The following is a 23,441-nucleotide window of genomic DNA, read 5'->3' on the forward strand; positions in this document are numbered from 1 at the left end:
ATTCTGCCAGGTGTTCTCTGTCAGACAGAAAACTTGCCTAGACCTGCCTGTTATGTTCTTCCTTCACCTAACTTCCCAGGCCACCTGTCACTTCAGTTCTAATCAGTTCCCACCCTGTTTCTTATACAGGGACCTTCTTCTCTAGGGTGGTCTAACAAAGTTTTGACACACAACTGGCTACCCTGTGTCTTACTTTAAATAGATTATATAGAGACCTGGGGAGATGCTCATTTGGTAAGCATGAAGACCTTAGTTTGGATCCCAAGACCCATTTAAAAAGCTGAGCATAATAATAGGGGTCTGCAACCTCAGACTTGGAAAGCAATGAGAGGCAGATCCTTGGAGTTTGCTGGGTAGCCAGTCTAGCAGAATAAAGGAGTTTCCTACTGAGAGAACAAGCCTGTCTCCAAAGTGAGGATAGCAATTGAGAATACACCCAGTGTCAGCCTCTGGCTTCCACAAACATACACACACACACACACACACACACACATACACACACACCACCACCACCACCACCACCACCACCACCACCACCACCACCACCACCACCCCCACACACATATACACTTTTAAAAGTGGAATTTGTTGCACAGCCAAGTTCAAAAGCAAATGGAGCATTCTGATCTGTCTCTTCCCTCCTACTCTGTATTAGCTCCCTGCTCCAGTGGCTCAGTCTTCACTCAGATCCATGCTCTGCATTAGGTTTGCTCCTGCTGCTGCACAGTCTGTGGATGTTCACAATTACATCATGACCTGGACCGGCCATCATGTTTCCATTTAGAGTATTTTCTCTACTGTAAGTCTCACATGCCTTGTTGAGCAGCCGTGCTTGCTAACTCCTAACCACTGATCTTACCGTGCCTTGCTTGCTTTGTGTCGAGAATGCCATGTGGTTAGGATCATGTGGTTCACAGCCTTTCCATGGTGACCTTTTTAGCTCAAATATATTCTTTTTACCTTAATAGCACGTTTTCATGGCCTGGTAGCTTATTTTACCCTAGTATTGAATTAACCTGTATTTAAGTGAAAACTATCCTGATGCTGTGTTTTCCCATAACACTGCCACATTGGGTGCTGGTTGTACCAGACAATCCTAAAACTTTCTCTAAAGAAAGAGAGCCCTGTCCTTATATATCAACTTCACAAGTGAGTTATTGTTTTATATCAGTATAGAAACACATCTTTTATATATCCCTCCATTCCTCCAACTAGAAAAATGTGCCTTTCAGCCTTGTTGGGAATAAAAAAGGGCCATGCTATGAGCCTGACATATCTGTTAATGGTTGCTCACTCACTATACAGACACCATACTAAAATAGGGATTTATTCTTATTTTTAACTAATACACCTTTATAAAAATTATTTATTTTATCTTAGTTACATTGTGTGTGTATACATGCATACATGTGTGCAAGCACACAAGTGCTGCGTACCACAAAGATAAGAAGAGGGTGTTAGATCCCCTAGAATTGCAGTTACAGGTGTTTGAAGCTGCTCATTATAGGTACTGGGAAATGAACTCTGATCCTCTGTAAGAACAGTACCCTTTTTTTTAAGCTTCAGAGCCATATCCACAGCCCTACTACTGTACTTTACTGTAGTTTTATTTATTATTTATTTATTTATTTATTTATTTTGGTTTTCAAGGCAGGGTTTCTCTGTGTAACATCTCTGGCTATCCTGGAATTCACTCTGTAGACTGGACTGGCCTCAAACTCACAGAGATCAATCTGTCTCTGCATCCCAAATGCTGGGATCAAAGTTATGTACCATCATTGCCCAGCAGTCCTATATATTCTTAATAACAGACCATCATAATAGACTTTCTAGATGGATATAAAGGATTTTATTTTATTCTTCCCTTTTATGTTTTAAACATGACTGTTGTGAATTTCTTCCAACTTCAGATAAACTTCAGATTATACTTCATAAAGAGACTAAATATACTCTGTTTAGAAAATAATATCACAATAGAAATATTACCTGGACCCATCCATGTGTATGTGTGTGTGTTAGATAGGTAGGTAGGTAGGTAGATAGATAGATAGATAGATAGATAGATAGAATATAAATGTTCATTTTAATTGAACTGTGTTTATATGGTTCAAATAAAATAATAGACATTCAAGTTATGGTCAATATTCCTTTAGTATTTTTTTAGAGAAAAGTGTCACTCAGTCTTGAAAGATTATAAAATATCATGTAATTATGATAATATGTTCTCTAAAGCACAAGAAAAATTTGTAGAGAGCACGTGATCCAATATATGTCTTTTGTGTTTATGAACAAACGATGACATTTCAGATGTGATCTCATTTATTAGAGAAAATGATTGTATATCACAGTGAAAAACTAGCTGATGTGCAGGAGTCAAAGGGCTTTTTTACGAGTGGAGCTTTACTGTATTGTCTAATATTGATGAACTTTGGGTAAAACCAAATTTAATCTCTCATGTGTTCCTCACAGATTGTGCAGCATCCTCAACATCCAGGGGCTCTTCTGTTGAGTTAGGAGAACTGTAGGCCCTTTTTGAGAACTGTCCCTGTCAGATGGGAACTGCCTCTTCTAAGCTACAGTAGCCTATCCAATACCTGGTTAGGGCTGTGGGACAAAGTTATAGCCTCTTACTTCAATACCAGGAGAGCATCTCTGAAAGGCCTATGCACCAGATTGGCTTGGTGTCTCTGCTGAAATTATGTCACAGTTAGACCTCATCCTTTGCAGACCCCTGCCTGCCTCCTGCCTTCCTGTCCCCACTTTATCCCCAGAAAATCCTTTCAGCTTCTGCTTCATAGGAGTCCACCTAAGAAACTACCAGTGCATCTCAGCTTTAACAATGTGCACCATACCAAGCACAGTTTAATAGTTTCTCTATACTTGTTTCTTGTTTGATGTTTTCAACATCAAAAGTGCAAAGGGATGAAAAAAGGAAAAGAATCAATTTCTCTGGGTACTTTGTATATATCATCTATTGAGTTCCAGTCAATGACTGTCAAAAATGAGTGCAATTAACATCTATTTCACAAATTACCTAGCCAGGATCAAAGGGACTGAGATTTGCCAGTGTCTTTGCTCATCTTCAGAATTGCTGATGTCTGTATGTAAATCATATTCAGAACACATCTCATTACCAGTAGAATTGGAATGTATATTTGGGTAGTTCCATACACTGTTGAGTTTGTCATTTCTGAAATAACTTAACCTACATTGTTATAAAAAGCTGATGATTCCCTTAAATTTTCATCAGCAAATCAATTGCTAAAACATCTCAAACAGAAAAAAGTCACAAAAAATAGAAACCTTACTAATTTTCACCACACATCCTAAGTCACTTCAGAAATGTCTCTTTTTTTTTAGTACAAACTATTCAAGATGAGGTGAGATTAAAATGGTGGCCATAGGGATTTCTAGAATTAAAAGTTAACTGAATATGTAGACTGCCATTTTTCATAACTCTTGTGGGTCACGAAACTTTCAGATCTCAGAAATTACAATATAGGCACCTCTTTAGAAAAGGCTTTGATTTCATAATTTTTACTCATGCGAATTTTGCAAATAGTGATTATTGTTCTGATTATAAAATTACATAGTCAATTTATGCTGCACTCAAATGAACAAAAGTAAATTAGGCTTACCCAGGAATTCTAAAATTCTACAAAATTCATCAAGTACAAAGATAAATATGAATGAGTAATATAATATACATAATTTTATATTCATATTCTATACTATCATATAATAATGCCTTTACAGTACAGCATTTTTATAATATATATTTTAGAATTATTGGTTGGCCTGATGACTCATCACATAAAGATATTCACTGCCAAACCTGATGACCTGAATTTGATCCATGAGACTCAAATGCTACACACAAGCACCCTTTCCCAATTCAACTAAATATAAAAAAATACAAAAGTATCATCAGAAGTTAAGACTTGAGATTTCTGGTTAAATGTAGATATTTTACTCATATTTGCCCTTTTCTTAATCTTGTGATATAATATGTAATAGAAAAGCTTTATAATCAAGTATAAAATGCAGTGTTAAAATAATTACAAGAAAATTTATCTAAAAACAAAATGAAAGATTATAATGAAAATACATGTCATTTGTAAAGGCATTTTGAAATACATATAACAAAAGTCACAACTTGAGCTGGGCGGTGGTGGCACACGCCTTTAATCCCAGCACTTGGGAGGCAGGGGCAGGTGGATCTCTGTGAGTTCGAGGCCAGCCTGGTCTCCAAAGTGAGTTCCAGGAAAGGCGCAAAGCTACACAGAGAAACCCTGTCTCGAAAAAACCAAAAAAAAAAAAAAAAAGTCACAACTTTTGAGATATTTAAAACTCATGTGACCAATTAATTTTATTCAGCCATCTATGCTCACCTTGGGTAAGCTGATTGTCAATACTAGTTTAAAGGAGTGAGCAACACATTAACCTATCACTGTGGCTTTATTTTACTTCTACATTCATTGTCATATTTGACTTATGTTATCAAGCCTGATTTTCTATTTTTTCAGCTGTAACTGCTATCAAATAATTCAATTCTATCTACAGTATCCTACAGTCTCTTGCTGCTCATTGTTTCTTTCCATATAAATCTAGAATATTTCCACCTTTATATATCCTCTTAGCATTAAATTTTCTTTCATTTAGCAGAACAACTAAGCACATCTTTCATTTCTATTGTCACTCATCTATTACTTTTCCTTCACATTGATTACCCCAGATGGTATTAAAGTGTCAGGGAACTTCAATTTATAAGATTTGCTTTTCCTGCAATGCCAGTTGTTAATGAAAACAAAACAGTCCTAGGATTTGCTAGTGCCTCTGGCCCTGAATTTGTAGCACAGACCTATCGTTTATATATAAATTTGTCTTACCTTTTGATCTTCAAGGACTCTTTATGCTTTTGTAGAATATAATAGACCAATAGAAGTTGCCAGTACATTTGTGAATTCTCCATGGTCTCTTCTGGAATTTTATTTACTAATGTAGTTACTTTCTCAATGGTGCTCACCCACATAAGTATGTGACACACTGCAGAGCCCCAGTGAGTTCTGTCACCCACATCAGTGTGTGCCACACTGCAGAGCTAATGTGAAGAGTACCTTGTTCACACTTTCCTCCATGACTGTAATGAAAAATGCTAAAATTAAATTAACCCAAACTATACAATAATACATTTTATTTTCATTATAGTTCCCTAATTTCTTTTTCATCTTTGAAGCAGAACAAATGCTGATTTTTATGGTGCTCAAAATTTGAGTAAGTTTTGGGCTTTAGTTTCAAATTTTCTGTCCCTAGAGAGGAAACATGATTGTTCCAAAATGGATAAGTTCCAGGTGATGGCTGCTTGCTTCTCTTGGCCTGATATGTATCGTACATTTTCAGCAACCCTGAGATGGTGCTGTCCATGCTGGTCCTGCACCTGCATTCTCAGGAGAAAGAATCGGGCCTGTGGCCCCCTTTTCTCCCTCATGTTTTTGCCTAGAGGCAATCTTCCACAGAATGTAATATTCTTAGCAACATCAGAAGGTGGATGAAGACAGTCATTCAGGACTCGAGTCATTATATCTCGACCCTTGAGTTGTAACATATATCCATTTTATGTATGAAGTGATTTAACACTGCTCTAACAGAGTGTGGAGAGTAGCTAGAAGTGCTTTAAACCTATGTGCGTACTCATTCCCCACTAATGACATCAATTCAATGGGAGATACAGTATTGCTGGTTTCTGAAAATGTTGAAATAAATCCATTAGACACACCATACTTAACCATAACTGTACATTTCAATGCTAAAACTAAGTAGGAGGTCCATATTTCTTTACACAGTAAAATTGTCAGGTTTAATTTTCAAAAGCAAATGTTCTTATAAAGGTAAACTTGATTCTAATCATTTAAATACACATAAACAGTCATACACATTCTTTTTTAAAGGTTTTTATTTTTATTTTATGTACATTAATATTTTGCCTGCATATATGTCTGGGTGAGGGAGCCAAATCCCTGGAACTGTAGTTACTTACAGGCTTACACAGATTCTTAATGTTTATCTACATAGATGACATCAACTGGAATTTTGAAGTATTTACACCATGTTTAAATAGGGGTTAGTCTAAGATTTGACTGTTTTATTGGTTGTCTAAGAAATTATTGAAAATTATCTTTTGTACTTTAACAGGGGAAGCTAGGTGGTTTAGTAAGTGGTTCTATCCTTTGAGCAATAAGGGTTGTATTTGAAGTGGTGGGTCATCGGGAAGAAAGAACAATACCTCAGCAGACTCTACTGAATTTAAGACTTTCCAAGGTGATTTACTCTGTTCTCTTGTGAGTTTGAATTTGACCACGTAGCATGCATGAGTAAAGACACATTTATGAATTGCAGATTATAACCCAGTTGAGCTTCCTAAGTGAAATATTTGTATAACAAATATAGTTCACAATTCTGTGCATTTGGAGTCCTCTTCATTGAGATTTGGTCTAAAATAGCCTTGAACACACTAATAATATGGCATAAATGAATTACAGCTTTGGGGAAGTAGTCATCACAGAAATGACAATAATCCAATGCTTGACTCCCAAATCTCTATCTATCAGTTTTGCTCTCTTCTTTGGTGAAACTGCCGTACCCTATATCAGCTTCCGCAAACCAAAGCTCATCAGAAGATATTCATAGTAAGGATCTCCCTTCTTGCTGAAATTTGTGGCCAATGCAGGACATGGGAAAAGGATAGAAGGTTTTAAAGTGTACATGAGTCTTCCTCACACCCCCATCTCTCTCTATGTTGCAGAAATACGTTTGCCAAACTCAAGTACCTGAAACTGAATCTAGTAAACCTTTACACATGTTAGAGAAATATAAAGGATGCTAAAAATTAACCAGGCTCTTGTGTAGTCAGGGAATAAGGATTTCTTTGTGAAAAGAAAGATCATACAATCTCTGATGCTCTAATGTGACTACACTTTGGCTTAGAGTAGATTTATAAATTACATTGATTTATGTGTATATCTTCAAATGTGTGTGTACACATGTAGATGTGCCACAACAAATATGTACATGTCAGAAGATAACTTATAGGAGTTGATTATCTCCTTCCATTTTGTGGGTCCCAGTTGTGGTGGCAAGAGATTTTTCTTTCTGAGCCATCTTGTTGATCCATGCAGCAGATTTTGAAATGCAAGTTATAACCACAGATTAGAGTGCTTTATGAGTAGTATCTGACTTGTTATTTATGTTTTACATAATTAAAACCTCTACTAAGAAAATTAACTTTATGAACTTAGAAATATTATATTGCCTGCCATCATTGGGTAAGTTTACATTTTAAAATTTAGCATTCGCCGGGCGGTGGTGGCGCACGCCTTTAATCCCAGCACTCGGGAGGCAGACCCAGGCGGATTTCTGTGAGTTCGAGGCCAGCCTGGGCTACCAAGTGAGTTCCAGGAAAGGCGCAAAGCTACACAGAGAAACCCTGTCTCGAAAAAAAAAAAAAATTAGCATTCAATACTAAGAATTTACCCCTTATATTTGCTTTTTAAATTATTTGTTAGAACTCTATTAATAAAGGATAGACTTGGTTTTTCATTCTATATTGCTTCTCATGTACATGCATATATCTCAGTTCCTTCAAAAGTTCTGTCCAAGATTCATATTCAGAATGCTTAAGTTGACTAATGCATTTGCTATTAGTTTCTTCCTTCCTTCCTTCCTTCCTTCCTTCCTTCCTTCCTTCCTTCCTTCCTTCCTTCCTTCCTTCCTTCCTTCCTTTCTTCCTTTCTCTCTTTCTTTCTTTTTTATTTTTTTGAGAAAGTATTTCTCTGTGTAGCTCTGGCTGTCCTGGAACTCACTCTGTAGACCACACTGGCTTCAAACTCACAGAGATCCACATACACTTGCCTCTGCCTCCCAGGTGTTGAGATGAAAGGTGAAGACCACCCGCACTTAGCTAGTTTCTTAGTCTATTAGTCTGCTTTCAGTTGTGTTCTTCTCTGTCATCTTTCTAAGCTTCCCTTGGGACTAAAATAGTAAAATAATAATAATAATAATAATAATAATAATAATAATAATAATGTAAATTTTATTTTATAGACTACTGTAATATATGATAGAAATCTTTTAAAGAAGGGACAAAGAGGACCAAGAATTACTAGAGCCTCAAGGAATTATGCACTTTTATATTTCCCTAAAATGATCTACAACACATAAGTATATGTCTATGTCTATATATGTGAGATATATATTTGAAGTTATGTTACTTGGGCTGGCAGTACTTCCCACAAGAGATATAGACTATCTAATAAAATCCTCAAACCAAACATGAGAAATCAGTTTCAGCTATTGGCCAAGGTAGTCCAAGTGACTCCCAAAACAATATAGGCTATTGCTGTTGCTCTTGCTTCCCTTTTAGAGGTTGAAGATAAGTTTCTACTGCTGAAGATACCACACTTCAGACTTGGATGATTTGAGCTAGATCTACCTGAAAGCCTTCTTCCCATGGTCTAGCTTCCATAGTGCCAGAAAGTACTTTGCTAGGTGCCAAGGGAGATAAACAATCAACAGTCCTATTCAGCTATGATGCCTATGAACCATAGCAGTGACAAAAATGGAAAAATACCCCTAAAAGTGCAATAGTAACATTTATATCTTGGCTGTAACAAACACCTGTCTAATTGGACATAAAGCCCTCTTAATAGGAGGGAAACCATGCCTAATACTAGAAATCTAGGCAACTAGCTAGATTTGGATGGTGAATAGAGGGGTCATGGATCTCAGAAGAAAATGTTTTGCTGCCACTCTACTTGACCAGCACGATTCTAAGTATATTCTAAAACTTATCCCTCTATTCACAGAAAAGTGTGGGTATCCGTCATAAAAGAAGCTTCCGTTTATAATAAACAGACAGTTAAGGAAAACCACAACTGGTCAAAATGCAGAGGTCAGTGGGTTTCGTGGAGCCCCCGTGGATTCATCTACAACACAAATCCTTCATCTATGGCTCAGGGACATCACAGAAGAGGGATCAGAAAGATTGAGAGATCCAGAGTTCCAGGAGATTGTGAGATTGTATGAGACTGTGATTCCTACAAATTACAGTACAGGTACACCCATGGTATGGTACCTGAACAATATTGTTGCCTTAAAACACCTTAAAAATAATAATAATATCAGTAGACATGCTAATGTAGAAGGGAAAAATCGTACAGGGTCCCAACCCTAGACAAATAGCTACAGACAACTGATGATTACTAAGAGGGAAAAATCGCCATCTCTCAGGGAACTTTCTAACAGTTACCAAATAAAAAGTGGTCAGTCCTGAAATCATATACACACAAGCAACAAAAACAAACTCAGCAGCTTGTGTTTATATATCATTCACATATGTGTGTAACAATAATAAAAGATAAAGAAGTCACCAAATTTAGAGAGAATATGGGGTATATTGGGGAGTGGAGTGAGAAAAGGGAAGGGAGAAATTATGCTATTATATTTTAATTAAAATAAAGTGTTTTTAATAAATAGTTATTAGATTTTAAAGAGTGAGAGAAAATACAGATATCAGATGGAACAATTTCCCCCAAGAAAGCAATATTTTAGATATTTTGTTTCATTCTTTTTATTGTTATTGTTTATTGATGCAATTATTATTATGTATTCCAGGCTTCCTAAAGGCTGTAAATTTGTGTTCTTTCCATCTAAATTTTCAAAGTACTTGGATTACTTATTATGTACCCAGTATATAGATATTTAATTTTAATTGAAGCACACATAGAGATATGAATCTATACTCTTTGCTCATTTTTACATTTTAATATTAATGTTTGTCTTGTCCTGTCACTGTGGTAATGTATCAGACCTTTTAGTTGCACTTATTTAAAAAAAAAAAAAAAAACAACAACAAAAAAAAAAAAAGAACAAACTCCAACTGACTCAAAGAAGAGTGTACTGGTTCTTTTGATGAGAAGTTGGCAATGAAGCAAGAGTACAGAGAGTTAAATGGCCTTACCTCTCTTGGCTGAATGTCCTGGTTCTGCTCTTTGCTAGTCTATGATGATCCATGGATTATTTAAATTCTCTGGGACTCAGTTTTCCAGCTGTGTGATGTATAAGATGGTGTCAATTCTTCAGTGTTATATTACTGCAGTTTATTCCATGAGTACACCCAGACCTCAACCAGTAGTAAGTATACCTTCAACACATCATAGCCCAGTCTTCTTTCTTCACTTAGGCTTTCCTCTGTGTTGACACCTTCCTTATCAACAGCTATGTTTTGCCAACATTAACATCAGCAAGAGAAAATATCTCCTTCTTATGAAGATAGCCAAAGCTCCAGAACAGAATCTGAAACACTGATGGGTCATTGCAAACCTCATAGACAGAAAGCACCTGTACTGCTCACAGAGCCAAATGCAAACAATGGGGACTCTCTTGGAACTGCATGGATTCTACACAATCTTGGGAGTAGGGGAGGGTGGCAATCCTAGGGCCAATTGATGTCCTCTTATCAGCAGAGAGGGAGATTCATTTAGGCAGCTAAGAACAATGGTATATTTTTTACTATAGGGATTGAAGTTATTTATTAGAATAAAGGGAGGAGTAACAAACTTATACTCTGTACAACCCATTTTATAATCTTTGTTTATAATAATAAATGATCTTACAAGGAAATACTGTGGACGATGGACTGTTTGCAACATTAGCAATGTTAATTAATAGAAAATCAAGCCGTTTTAACTGGGTTCATTCATTGAACAAATATTATTCTATCTATACTTAGTATAAGGTAGCAATGTTACAAATAAAAATAAGGCTTTCTTCCTACCCAGTCTACCCAATGATTCTCCTCTAGTCTCATTGGTTCTCCCCATAAGTGACCACATGACTCCTTAAATGCTGCACTTTTTCTGTGGGTTCAGTGCCATTCTCACTACATCTTGCATACAAGCTTATCTTGCTGTGCTGCTCTTGGGACCCTTTTCCTCCTACTGGATTGCCTCCTTCAGCCTTGATATGAGGGTCTGTGCCTTGTCTTATTGTAACTTGTTATGCAGTGTTCAGTTGGTATCCCTGGGATGCCTCCTCTTTTCTGAAGGGAAACAGAAGAAGAAGTGGATCTGGGGGAGAGAGGAGGTGTGTGGGTGAACTGGGAGGAGCAGAAGTAGGGTACACTGTGGCCAGGATATAATGCAAGAGAGAAGAATAAGAAAAAAATATAGTCACATGTCAGTGTCACAGTCATCAGTCCCAATCATACTGCTACTTACTAGCCAAAGTGTTGGGACACACTGGTTTCAATTACCAAATTCCTGTTGCTCACAGTGCTAAGGGAAAGAAACCATTATCTTGTGCTTTATATGAGAAACAGTTCCTTCTTTCTCATTGCCAACTTCCAACTCCCGTTCTGACTGACTAGTAGCCAGAATGGTCTGTGGCTAAAACATAAAGATCTCTATATGGTAGCTATTCACAAGTACTCCTCTGTGGAGTGCCACTCTCTTCTCTAAACCTGAATTCCTGAGTCTTTATCTTTCAACTTGTGGTTTTTGCTAGTGAATCTTTACCCACATTGTAGTTGAGGCTTGTTTTGAACTTGAACCCCACCCAGAGTTGCATGTATTTTTATTCTTCTTTACTTCGAATGCTATGCTCTTCTTTAGAATGAATGGGAAGAATACTTTAGATTAGGGATGTTGCACAGAAGAGAAGGCTAGAATAGCACTGTAAAACGGAATTCTACACTGTGAGATCAGGCACAGCTAAGTGAGATTCTATCAAAAATAAAATGAAACAAACATAAAAAAAATCCTAGTATCCAACTGAGATATTTATGAGTCACTTCTATGCTGAGAGTGAGTTGCACTCAATCAAAGTGCTCACTGAAGAAAGAGCGTGAGCTAATCCACAGCGCTAAGGTTTACAAACTATATGGTACTCTCCTCTTTAACTCTATATTCACAGAGGTATAGCTGTGTTTCATGGGGGTAATATAAACAAACATATCTATTTAAAGAACATAAAATATAATGTTCACATAAAGTATAATGTTCATGCAAAATAAATGCTTTGGTTGCTTTTATTCAAACAATTCATCGGTAATCACTTGGTTTTCATGCATACATATTTCTTTAGAAGTGCACGTGTAGAAACAGCTCATGCTTGATTGATTACAGCTATTTATTAAATATCATTTTTTTTGGTTGCAAAGGATTTTGTTGTTGTTAGGGATTGGAAAAGGACATGGGTATGGTAGGCAAGTTATTGTTAGAGATTATTGTAACTGCTGAGTCTATGTTTTCGTTGTGTGTGTGTGTGTGTGTGTGTGTGTGTGTGTGTGTGTGTGTGTGTGTATTTAGGGCTGATCATGATCATTTGGGATCAGATAACATATCAGATGACTTATCCCTGGAGAAGACCAATTCTCCTTCTCTTATTAGTCATTGATTGCCAGTAGCTTTTCATTTATTAGTGGGTCCTCATGAGATTCTTCCCATCCACTGGTATGTTAGTAGGTGTTGTAATTGTCAGGTTTTGCTTAAGCTACCATATTGTTTGTTGATCTTCTGTGGGTGCAACTTTACTGTCTGTCCTATATAGAAGACACTATTCCTACTGAGCTGTAATGCCTATTAACCACAACAGTGACCAGAATAGCTGGAAAGATTCCCAAAGATGAAATAATGACACATATTTTAGGGGTAAGCAACAGTCATCTAATTGGATTTAAAGCCACCTCAATAGGAGGAAATTGATGCCTGGTACTATAAACCTGATTTAAAAAAAATTCCATAGCTGATGAGGCCATGGAGCCTAAAGGAGAACCTACTACTATGCCTTTATAAAACTAGTATGATCTAGAAGTATATTCTAAAGGCTTACCCTTATTCCCACAGATAAGTGTATTTACCTACCCCCATCATAGAAGCTTCTTATTATAACAGATGGAGACCTCTATAGAAATCCACAGGTGGATACTTCATTACTTGATTTGTATTTGTTTTAATTCTTCTGAATTTTTTTGTATAAAACACATGAAAAATGTGACAAAACATAGTAAGTGACCTCTGTATCTCCAGATGTATTTCATTGTCAAGGTCACCATTCGTGGCCTTGAGGTAAAAAGTAATATGGATACTTGAGTGTTTGTTGTGAGGGCTCATCACCACTGTTCTTGGGAGGTTAAAAGGGAGAAACCGAGGAAGAATTCCCATAGGGATGACGGTTTCCAGAGAAATTGTGTCCTGTAGTACAGGAACTGGAAGCAAATACCTGAAGTCAATGACCTCATTCATATATCCTGTTCCCTGGGGGATTCTTCATTGATTAATGGCTACTAAAAGCAGAGCATAAGTACAGACCTGAGTCCTCACAGATTGACCACCATAGGGGATCTGTAGAAACAGCTCTAAGATCTGCACTTACCATAAATTGCTTATTCCCAGGCATCCTAACTTTACACATGCTTTTACTCATAGCTTCAGTGTGCCTGCTCCACTTTTTGCTTTGTTTGGGTGTTCAGAAAATAGCAGGCCTTTATGAAACAACAGCCAAACATGATAAAAATAAGATACAATTTCTAAGCAATAAAATCAAACAAAAAAATAAGAAGAACTATTGAATTGGTAGTGAAACTAGAAGAGTCACATGTGTTGTACAATAAATTTCTATTAAGACCTAGTCAAAAACCCTAGGCTTTGCTTTTAGTAGAAGCACTAGTTAAGAAAAGACTGAACATTGAACACATAGAAACTGACAAAAATCATTCGTTTCAACAAAACCACATAATACCATGAGCAAAGAAAGCATCTTGTCAGAAATAGAGGTGTCATTAGACAAGCTTTGATGTTTTACAAGTTTCCTTCTGGTGTTAATTCTCTGTGTGTCTGAGAAACATGGACTCCTCATGTTTCCCTTACACTGAGTAGCGGTTACCCAATGATGCTAACCCTCTATAAAGCTGGTCATCATTTAACTCCAAATATTTTAGATTAATGTTGACATCCAAGTCTCAATGTCTTACTGTATCTACATACCTAAGATGGACAAACAGTAAAGCAAAGTGTACCACCTTATAGGATCAAGAGGACTGAACTTGACTTTATTAGTCATATACAGCTGGTCAAACACTTTACTATCTCTGTGCTGACTAGGTTTGTTGTTGTTGTCTGAAACTTGACACAAGCTAGATTCATCTGGGGAGAGAGAACCACAACTGAGAAAAACCCACTGGATTGGTCTATAGACAAGTATGCTGGACATTTTCTTAATTAATGATCCAGGTGGGTCAGACCACCCCACTGTGTGTGATGCCATCTCTGGGCAAGTGTTCCTGAGTGGTTTAGAAAGCAGAATGAGCAAACCACAGAGGACAAGCCAGTAAGCAGTGTTCTTCTATGAACTCTGCGTCAGTTCTTGTTTGCATGTTCCTGCCTTTAGTTCCTACCCTGACTTCTCTTCATGAAGGACTGTGAGGTGAAGTAATCCTTTTCTTCCTCAAGTTACTTGTAGTCATGGTATATATATCACAGCAACAGAAACCAAACTAAGATAATTTCTAAGATGTATTTTCCTCAACTGTAATATTGAGGGAAGAAAATAACTTCCATGGCACATTATTAGTACACAGTGTTGTCATCCATTATTTGTTGGAGAATGGATGGTTCTCTTTCCTTGGGATGCCCCTCATGCCCCTCTGCTCCATGGCCCTACTTTCAGCCCATAACCTTCTGCTCTTTCCCATAAAAGGAATAGCAAGGCTTTCTTTGTTTGCTCCATTGCCCCCACGAAGGTCTTGACATCTATAATCCACCAGTAATATTTCCCTGGTGATGCCCTCTTCTATTTGAGGAAATAAATGAGAACTCATCATCTAAGTCTCAGAATGCTAAATGACTTGTTGCTTGGATTTCTTTTTCTTCCTTCCTTCTTTCCTCCCTTCCTCCCTCCCTTCCTTCCTTCCTTCCTTCCTTCCTTCCTTCCTTCCTTCCTTCCTTCTTTCCTTTCTCTCTTTTCTCCCTTTTCTTTCTTTCTTTCTTTCTTTCTTTCTTTCTTTCTTTCTTTCTTTCCTTCTTTCTTTTTTCCTTGTCTTTATTCAAGATGAAAGAAAAGTAAAAAAAAAATGTTTTGAGAAGACTGCATATCTTCACATCTCTTTCTACCTCTCCAAATCCAATCCCCCAGTCTTATCTCCAGCTCCATAGCAGAACAACTGTGATGGTCTTTCTCCCTTTCCTCTCTGACCCCATACTCTAATGGATCACAAAGATCTCACCCAAACTTATTTCTCAAAACTCATACTATTACCCCAGTCTACAATACCAGCAGACATTCCCTGGGAACACACTGGTTGAGAATGCCAGGGTAAGCTAACTGAAGACCTTCATCTCTCATCTCTCTCTCTTCTCTTCTCCAGATCCAATCCCCTAGTCACATCCCTAGCTCTCCAACAGAACACCCACTGCAGCCCTCTTCCCCTGACCTTCCCAAAGACCTTCTCCTTCTAACTTTACTCACTACTTTATCCCAGGCTCCAATTCCAGCAGGAATTCCCTGCTAACACACAGGCCACTCCTGAAGGGAAAGCAGGTAGGTTGACTACAAATCGTCACCTCTCCTTCTGTTACTAAAGATCTACTCCCTAGTCTCATCTCCAGCTCTGCAGCAGAACAGCTGGACACCTCACAGCTCTCCCCCTCCTAACTTCCCTCCTCCACTTGTTGCTTTATCCCCACCCCCAAATCCAGCAGGAACTCCCTGCTAATCCACAGGCCACTCCTGACAGGGAAGGAAGTAGGCTGATGGCAGATCTTTACCTCTCTCCATTCCTTCAGATCCAATCCCCCAGTATCATCCCAGATATATAACAAAAAACTTCTCGGGTGACCTTTCTTCACTCTTTACCCCCATTCCAAGGAAACTGAATAAGCAGATTATGATAGAACACATGGCTTCCCTCTGTCCTGTGAAGCCACTCAGACCCCTAGTCTATTCCTATTCCTATGTCAGTTCCCAATATCCAGAAACACATTGTACCTGGAACATCCAGGAGCCATACCTATTAAGTCCACAGAAAATTTTCTACCACAGTTGCTGCATTCTCCTAAAAACCAGAGAGAAAACAGAAATCACGAAATAAATTACCCACACAACAAAAAACAAAACTAGATACAAGTACCTAGAACTATAATCTTCCTAATCCCGGATACCTAGATGCCAGTGTGAAACCGCAATGAGTAACACTCAGGACAGCATGTCACCACTCGAGCCCAGCAACCCTACTAAAGCAGGCCCGGAGAATTCCAAAACAGCCAAAGCACAAGAAAAATACTTTGAAACACATTGTATGAAGATGATAGAGGTTTTTAAAGAGGAAATGAATAAATCTCTTAGAGAAATCCAGGAAAACACAAATAGTAGAGGAAAATGAATAAAAGTATTCAAAACAGAAAATGGAAATCGAGTAAATAAAGAAAACATGAACTGAGGAATTCTGGAAATGAAAAATTGAGGAATTTAAACAGGAACTACAGAGGCTAACCTCACCAATAGAATGCAAGAGATAGAACAGAGATTCCTGGGTGTTAAAGATAGAAGTGAAAAAATGTATACCTCAGTCAAAGGAGATGTTAAATCTAAAGTCGCCAGACATAAAACTACCAGAAAATCTGGGACACTATGAAAAGATTAAAACTAAAGATAGCAGAAAATGAAGAAGGAGAAAAGTCCCAGGTCAAGTCAAAGAAAATATTTTTAATAAAATCATAGAAGAAAAATTCTCTAACCTGAAGAAAGAGATGCCTATAAAGGAACAAAAAGAATACAGGATACTAAAGAGATTGGACCAGAAAAGAAAGTCTCTATGGTACATAATAATCAAAACACTAAATGTGCAAACCAGAGAGACTATTGCAAGCTGCAAGGGAAAAGAGCACGTGCCATATCAAGGCAGATCTATTAGAATTATACCTGACTTCTCAGTGGAGACTTGAAAAGTCAGAAGGTCCAGGGAAGATGTGCTGAAGACTCTAAGAAACCATGGATGCCAGGCCAGACTACCATACCTAGGAAAACATTACAGCATCATAGATGGAGAAAATAAGACATTCTATTATAAACCAAATTTAAGCAAGATCTGTCTACAAATTCCAGCCCTACTGGAATGCTAGCAGGAAAACTCCAACTTAAAGAGGCTAACTACACCCATGAAAACACAGAAAATAAATAATCTTTGACTGGAAATATCAAAAGAATGGAATCACCCCCCCACACACACACACAAAGCACTACCACCACCACCACCAACAGCAACAACAAAATAACAGCAATCAGCAATCACTGATTGCTCTCAAAATCAATAGTTTCAATTCCCCCAATAAAAAGGCACAGACTAACAGAATGAATGTTAAAATGAATGTTAAAAGGGATCAATTCTTCTGCTGCATCCAAAAAAAAAAAAAAAAAAAAAAAAAAAAGCTCAACATCAAGGATAAACATTACCTCAGGGTGAAGGGTTGAAAAAATATAATAGAAACAAATGCACCTACAACCTGGTACAGCCCTTTTCATAGGTAGCAAAATAGACTTCAAATTAAAACTAATCAGAAGAGATAGGAAAGGACACTACATATTCATTAAAGGAAAATCCACCAAGAGGATATTTCCATTCTTAACATGGTGCCCCAAACACAAGAACACTCAAGTTTTTAAATGTAATACTATTACAGCTTAAATGACATATTGTTCCTCACATACTGAAAGCAGGAGACTTCAATACCCTTTCTTACCAACCTTCAATACCTCTCTTACCAGACAAAAACTAAACAGAGAAGTAGTAGAGCTAACAGATATTATAAAACAAATTAACCTGACAGATATTTACAGGACACTTCACCTGAACACAAAAGCATATACCTGCTTCTCAGCACCTCATTACAACTTTCTCCAAAATCAAACACATACTCATACACAAATCAAGCACAACAGATAACATGAAATTTGAAATAGCATCCTGTGTCCTATCAGACCACAACATTTTTTTAAATTTTATTTTACAATACCATTCAGTTCTACATAGCAGCCACGGATTCCTTTGTTCTTCCCCTTCCTGCCCCCCCTTCCCCCCAGCCCACCCCCCATTCCCACCTCCTCCAGGGCAAAGCCTCCCCCAGGACTGCGATCAACCTGGTAGACTCAGTCCAGGCAGGTCCAGTCCCCTCCTCCCAGACTGAGCCAACCGTCCCTGCATAAGCCCCAGGTTTCCAACAGCCAACTCATGCAATGAGCACAGGACCCGGTACCACTGCCTTGATGCCTCCCAAACAGATCCAGCCAATCAACTGTCTCACCTATTCAGAGGGCCTGATCCAGCTGGGGACCCCTCAGCCTTTGGTTCATAGTTCATGTGTTTCCATTCATTTGGCTATTTGTCCCTGTGCTTTATCCAACCTTGGTTTCAACAATTCTCGCTCATATAAACCTTCCTCTTTCTCTCTAATTAGACTCCCGGCAGTCCATCTGGGGCCTATCCATGGATCTCTGCATCTAGATTCCTCAGTCCTTGGATGGGGTTTCTGGCATAACTATTAGGGTGTTTGGCCATTCCATCACCAGAGTAGGTCAGTCCCGGCTGTCTCTCGACCATTGCCAGCAGTCTTTTGTGGGGATATCTTTGTGGATTTCTGTGGGCCTCTTTAGCACTTTGTTTCTTCCTTTTCTCATGTGGTCTTCATTTACCATGGTCTCTTATTCCTTGTTCTCCCTCTCTGTTCTTGATCCAGCTGGGATCTCCCGCTCTCTTTCCCTCGACCCTCGCCCTTCATTACTCCCACTCATGTCCAGGCTGTTCATGTAGATCTCAGCCATTTCTCCATCATTAGGTGATCCTCGTGTCTTTCTTGGGGTCCTTTTTTCCAGGTAGCCTCCCTGGTGATGGGAGTAGCAGTCCAGTCATCCTTGTTCCACATCTAGTATCCTCCTCTGAGTGAGTACATACCATATTTGTCTTTCTGAGTCTGGGTTACCTCACTCAGCAGACCACAACATATTAAAGCTGGACATCAACAACAGAAATCGTAACTCATGGAAACTAAAGAACTTTCGATTCAATGAAAAGAATGGGTCAAGTCAGAAATTAACAAATAAATCAAAGACCTTCTACAATTTAATGAAAATGAATACACAACATACACAAATGTTATGAGACAACAAGAAAATGGTTCTAAGAGGGAAGTTTATAATACTATGTGCCTATAAACAAACACCACACAAATAAATAAATAAACAAATAGATAAATAAATAAATAAATAAATAAATAAATAAATAAATAAAAGCCTGAAGAGATCTCAAGTCAACAGCATCTGGAGAAGATGAGCAGGTGCCTATATAGAACTTTCACCCCTATATTCTAGTGTCTTTGGTACAGAAAGGTACTCTCCAGAAGACTAAAAGAGAAACGTATTAATCCAGCCACATAACCTTTAGTCTATAGTGCTGTCCTGCCTGAAAATTATTCTAAGGCTGTAACAGCACAAACGTTGTCAGAATAAACAACTAATGTTGGATTTAACCTAAGGACCACGAGTTGGAACCCATACCAACATAGTTTTGGTGACCAAGAAACAGCGACTAGCTAGCCCAGAGACCTAGGGTAAACCCAAAACTACTAGTCTTAAAAAAATAGTAATAAAATGACTCCTAATGATATTCTGTTATACTCATTACCAGTGTCTTATTCATTCATTATTAGAGACACTTCTTCTTGAAGCAGATTGGAACAAAAACAGAGACCCACAGCAACACATTACACACAGAGAATGAGAGACCTTGAAACACTCAGCTCTAAATGAGATGTTTCTATCAAATCCCTGCCCTCAGGGCTCAGTGTACCCTGCTGAGGAGGAGTTGAAAGAGGCTGAGAGCCAGAGGGAATGGATGACACCAGAAAAACAAGGCCCCATAAATCAACTGATCAAAGCTCATATAAACTCAGAGAGACTAAAGTAGCATGCACAGGACCTGCATGTGTCTGTGCCAGGTCCTCTTCATACACATATTATGTCTTCCAATTCAGTGTTTTTATGACATTTCTAAGTGTGTGAATGAGTGGGTCCCTGGTTCTTGTACCTTCTCTTGGACTCTTTCCTTTTATTGGTTTATCTTGTCCAACTTCAATGTGTTGGTTTTTGTTTTATTTTATTATATCTTGTTTTGTTATATTTTTAAAAAAAATCTTATCTAAAGTGGGTAATAAGTATATATTTTTAAACAATTAATTCTTTTTTAAGTGTATGTCTTTTTGCTTTATTACTTACTGAGATGATTTTGAGAAAAGTCCTAGTTGTTTTCTAAAATAATAAAATATTTCTTGCATTACCTGGGTTAGTCAGTATTTATGATTTTGTTATTGCAAGATACTCTGGAAATGGAGCCATGCAATACTGATTGTTTGAGGATGGCTTTTTTTCTTAGGTAGGATTATGAATTTAAGTCTACAGGAATAGTCTGTCTCAGTAATCAATAAAATATAGTATTAATTGGACATTTCTTATTTTGGTGATTAGTAAGTTGTTCTTTTTTCTGTGAGGCTCATGTTGGTCCAGGGTTAGAATGGTTGCAGGTTTACTCATTGGTAACTGAGTTTTCAAGACAGTCTGTCTTTCTCTATCCCAGTAGTTCTCAACCTTCCTAAAGCTGTGACCCTTTGATACAGTTCCTCACGTGGTGGCCCCCAACCATAAAACTATTCTTGTTGCTACTTCATAACTGTAATTTTGCTACTGTTATGAATCATAATGTAAATATCTGTGTTTTATGATGGTCTTGGGAATCCCCTGTGAAAATATGCTTCAACCCTGAAAGGGGTCACAGCTCACAGGTTGAGAACCACTGATACCTTCACAGTGCCTGGCATCAATGCTGTGTATATTACTGGTATCTCGGGTGTACTAGACAGAAAGAAGAGAAGGCTGTCTACTTACTTCATCTTTTCTCAAACCCAAGATGTGAGCTGTATCATTTTCTTAACCGTTCTTAAGACTTTGATGTGATGTGTTTTAGTGTAACATAAAATAACCCCACAGTGTTTGGAACTGTCTGCTTTTGAATATAACTTTTCTCAGTTTCTTCCCTCCTCCTTTGGTGTACACAACATATACAGGACTCTACCATGTAGTCTGAGGAACTCTCATCAAAACCAAAATTTTCATATTATTGAGAACAATACTGAGTCAAGTTTATTTGTTAGGATAGAATATTGAAAATATAAAATATTTCTCAAGGCAAAAATAAAGAATGCTGTAGCTAGAGTTTTCCTGCCTGGCCTACAGTCAGGACAAATCTCTCTCACCCACCAGTCCCACAGCCACTCAGACCCAACCGAGTAAACACACAGAGACTTATATTGCTTACAAACTGTATGGCCATGGCAGGCTTCTTGTTATCTAGTTCTTCTATCTTAAATTAACCCATTTCTATAAATCTATACCTTGCCATATGGCTCGTGGCTTACCAGTATCTTACATGTTGGTATTCATGGCAGTGGCTGGCAGCGTCTCTTGACTCAGCCTTCCTGTTCCCAGAATTCTCTTCTCTGCTTGTCCTGCCTATACTTCCTGCCTGGCTACTGGCCAATCAGCATATCTCTTTGAAGATAATAATATATATTATTATCAAAATTATATAGATAGATAGATAGATAGATAGATAGATAGATAGATAGATAGATAAATTAACTGTACTTTTACCTAAGTCATGTAATATATGCTTAAACATTTAGTCCTTGGAAGGCCTAAGTATCCCTGATCAAAATAATTTGAAATCCAAAATTCTGCACTTCCAAAATTCATTGCAGATGTAATTCCAAATGTGACTGATTGCTACTATGCTGTGCTATACAGTACAGAGAATTATTAATTATGAGAAATTATCTTTAAACTGAATATATTAAGCTAAGTATATATGGCATATGTAAATACTATCTAACATTTAAAAGTTATAAAATATCTAAACAAATATATGATATGAAGGATGCATGGAAATATTCTCAATTCTGAAAATCCCTGAAATTTGGAACATTGCTGGCCCTAAGAATTTCAGATCAGGGATATTCAATCTATTGGAGTTTTTTTTACACAAAATTTCACATAAAAAAGGGATATTTTATGGGATGATTTTAGGATTTGTTAGAAGGGCCTGTACTTTTAGGCCTGATCTAACAGTCCTAATCAAGCTAGGCCTCCCTGAAGCTCTTTCTGAGATGGAGAATTAAGGAGAAATCTGTGCTGTAATGACTGGTCTCTGTGGTATCTGGCTTCTCTACACTCTTTGTCAGTATTATGTATTGACCTAAATCTTATGCTATAAAACTTTCCAACCACCCCTAAAATATTATAAGAAGTCAGATCTTTTCTTTATTCTGAGGATTGATCTGAGACTCCTCAGAGAGATTGACTTGTCACTCTTGTGGTCCCCCCCCCTTCCTCCCTCCTTCCCTCTGCCTATCTATCTCTAATTCTCACATTTGATGAAGCTACTCTCCATTATGTTTAGATTTTTTTATATAATATATTGTTACTATCAAATGCTTTTTCTCATACCTCAAGGTCTGATCATGGCTTTAAGTTTGTCTTGGGGTCTGTATTGGTGCAAAGAGACACCATGACCATGGTAACTCTTATAGAGGAAATCATCTAATTGGGGGTGGCTTACAGTCTCAGAGGTTTAGTCTATTGTCATGGTGGGACAAGGCAGAATACAGACAGACTTGGTGCTGGAGAAGGAGCTGAGAGTTCTACATCTTGATTTGCAGGTAGCAGAAAGAGTCTATATGTTACACTGAGTGACAGTGAGCAAAGGAGACCTCAAAGCCTGCCCACACCATGACACACTTCCTCCAACAAGGCCACACCTACTGCAACAAAGCCACACCTCCTAGTAGTGCCACTCCCTATAGGGGTCATTTTTTTTTTTCAAACCACCACAGAGTTCCTCTTATTTCAATAAACCTCATTAAGGAGAATTATGTGTCAGCTTCCTCTGTGAACCAACTGCTTTCCTTTTTTTTTATTTCTTTATGACAGTGTTTATATATACTGTACTTATTAATTTGTATCTACTTAATTCAAAAGAATTTTCAGTGAATACTATGCTAATTTATCTGTTTCTTATTCATCATTATTTTAAGCAGTTTAGGTAAGTTATACTTCCTTAAATTGAAGAACTATAAGAGCATAACTAATTGTGTTACACTTTTAGTTTCCTTTAAGTTAATCTTTTAATCTTAAAGATTAAATAGGTAATTAATTGAATTTCTAATGTATTAATATACGCTGGATAGTGAATCATTAAGCAGTAAATTTTCTGACACATTATAAATTAATGATCATCATTAGTGATTACTATGAATTAATATTTCTACTAGTCATCTGCTAGAATTTTT

The 23,441-nt window shown here is 37.5% G+C and overlaps 1 protein-coding gene across 1 annotated transcript in view; it reads left to right on the forward strand.

Moving 5' to 3' along the window:
- Znf385d (zinc finger protein 385D) overlaps positions 1-23,441 on the forward strand; it is a 938,498-nt gene that overhangs the window by 219,921 nt on the left and 695,136 nt on the right. The gene's annotated exons all lie outside the window — the stretch shown is intronic.

The sequence above is a fragment of the Peromyscus leucopus genome, chromosome 9 (assembly GCF_004664715.2).
Source record: "Peromyscus leucopus breed LL Stock chromosome 9, UCI_PerLeu_2.1, whole genome shotgun sequence".
Classification (NCBI taxonomy): Eukaryota; Metazoa; Chordata; class Mammalia; order Rodentia; family Cricetidae; genus Peromyscus; species Peromyscus leucopus.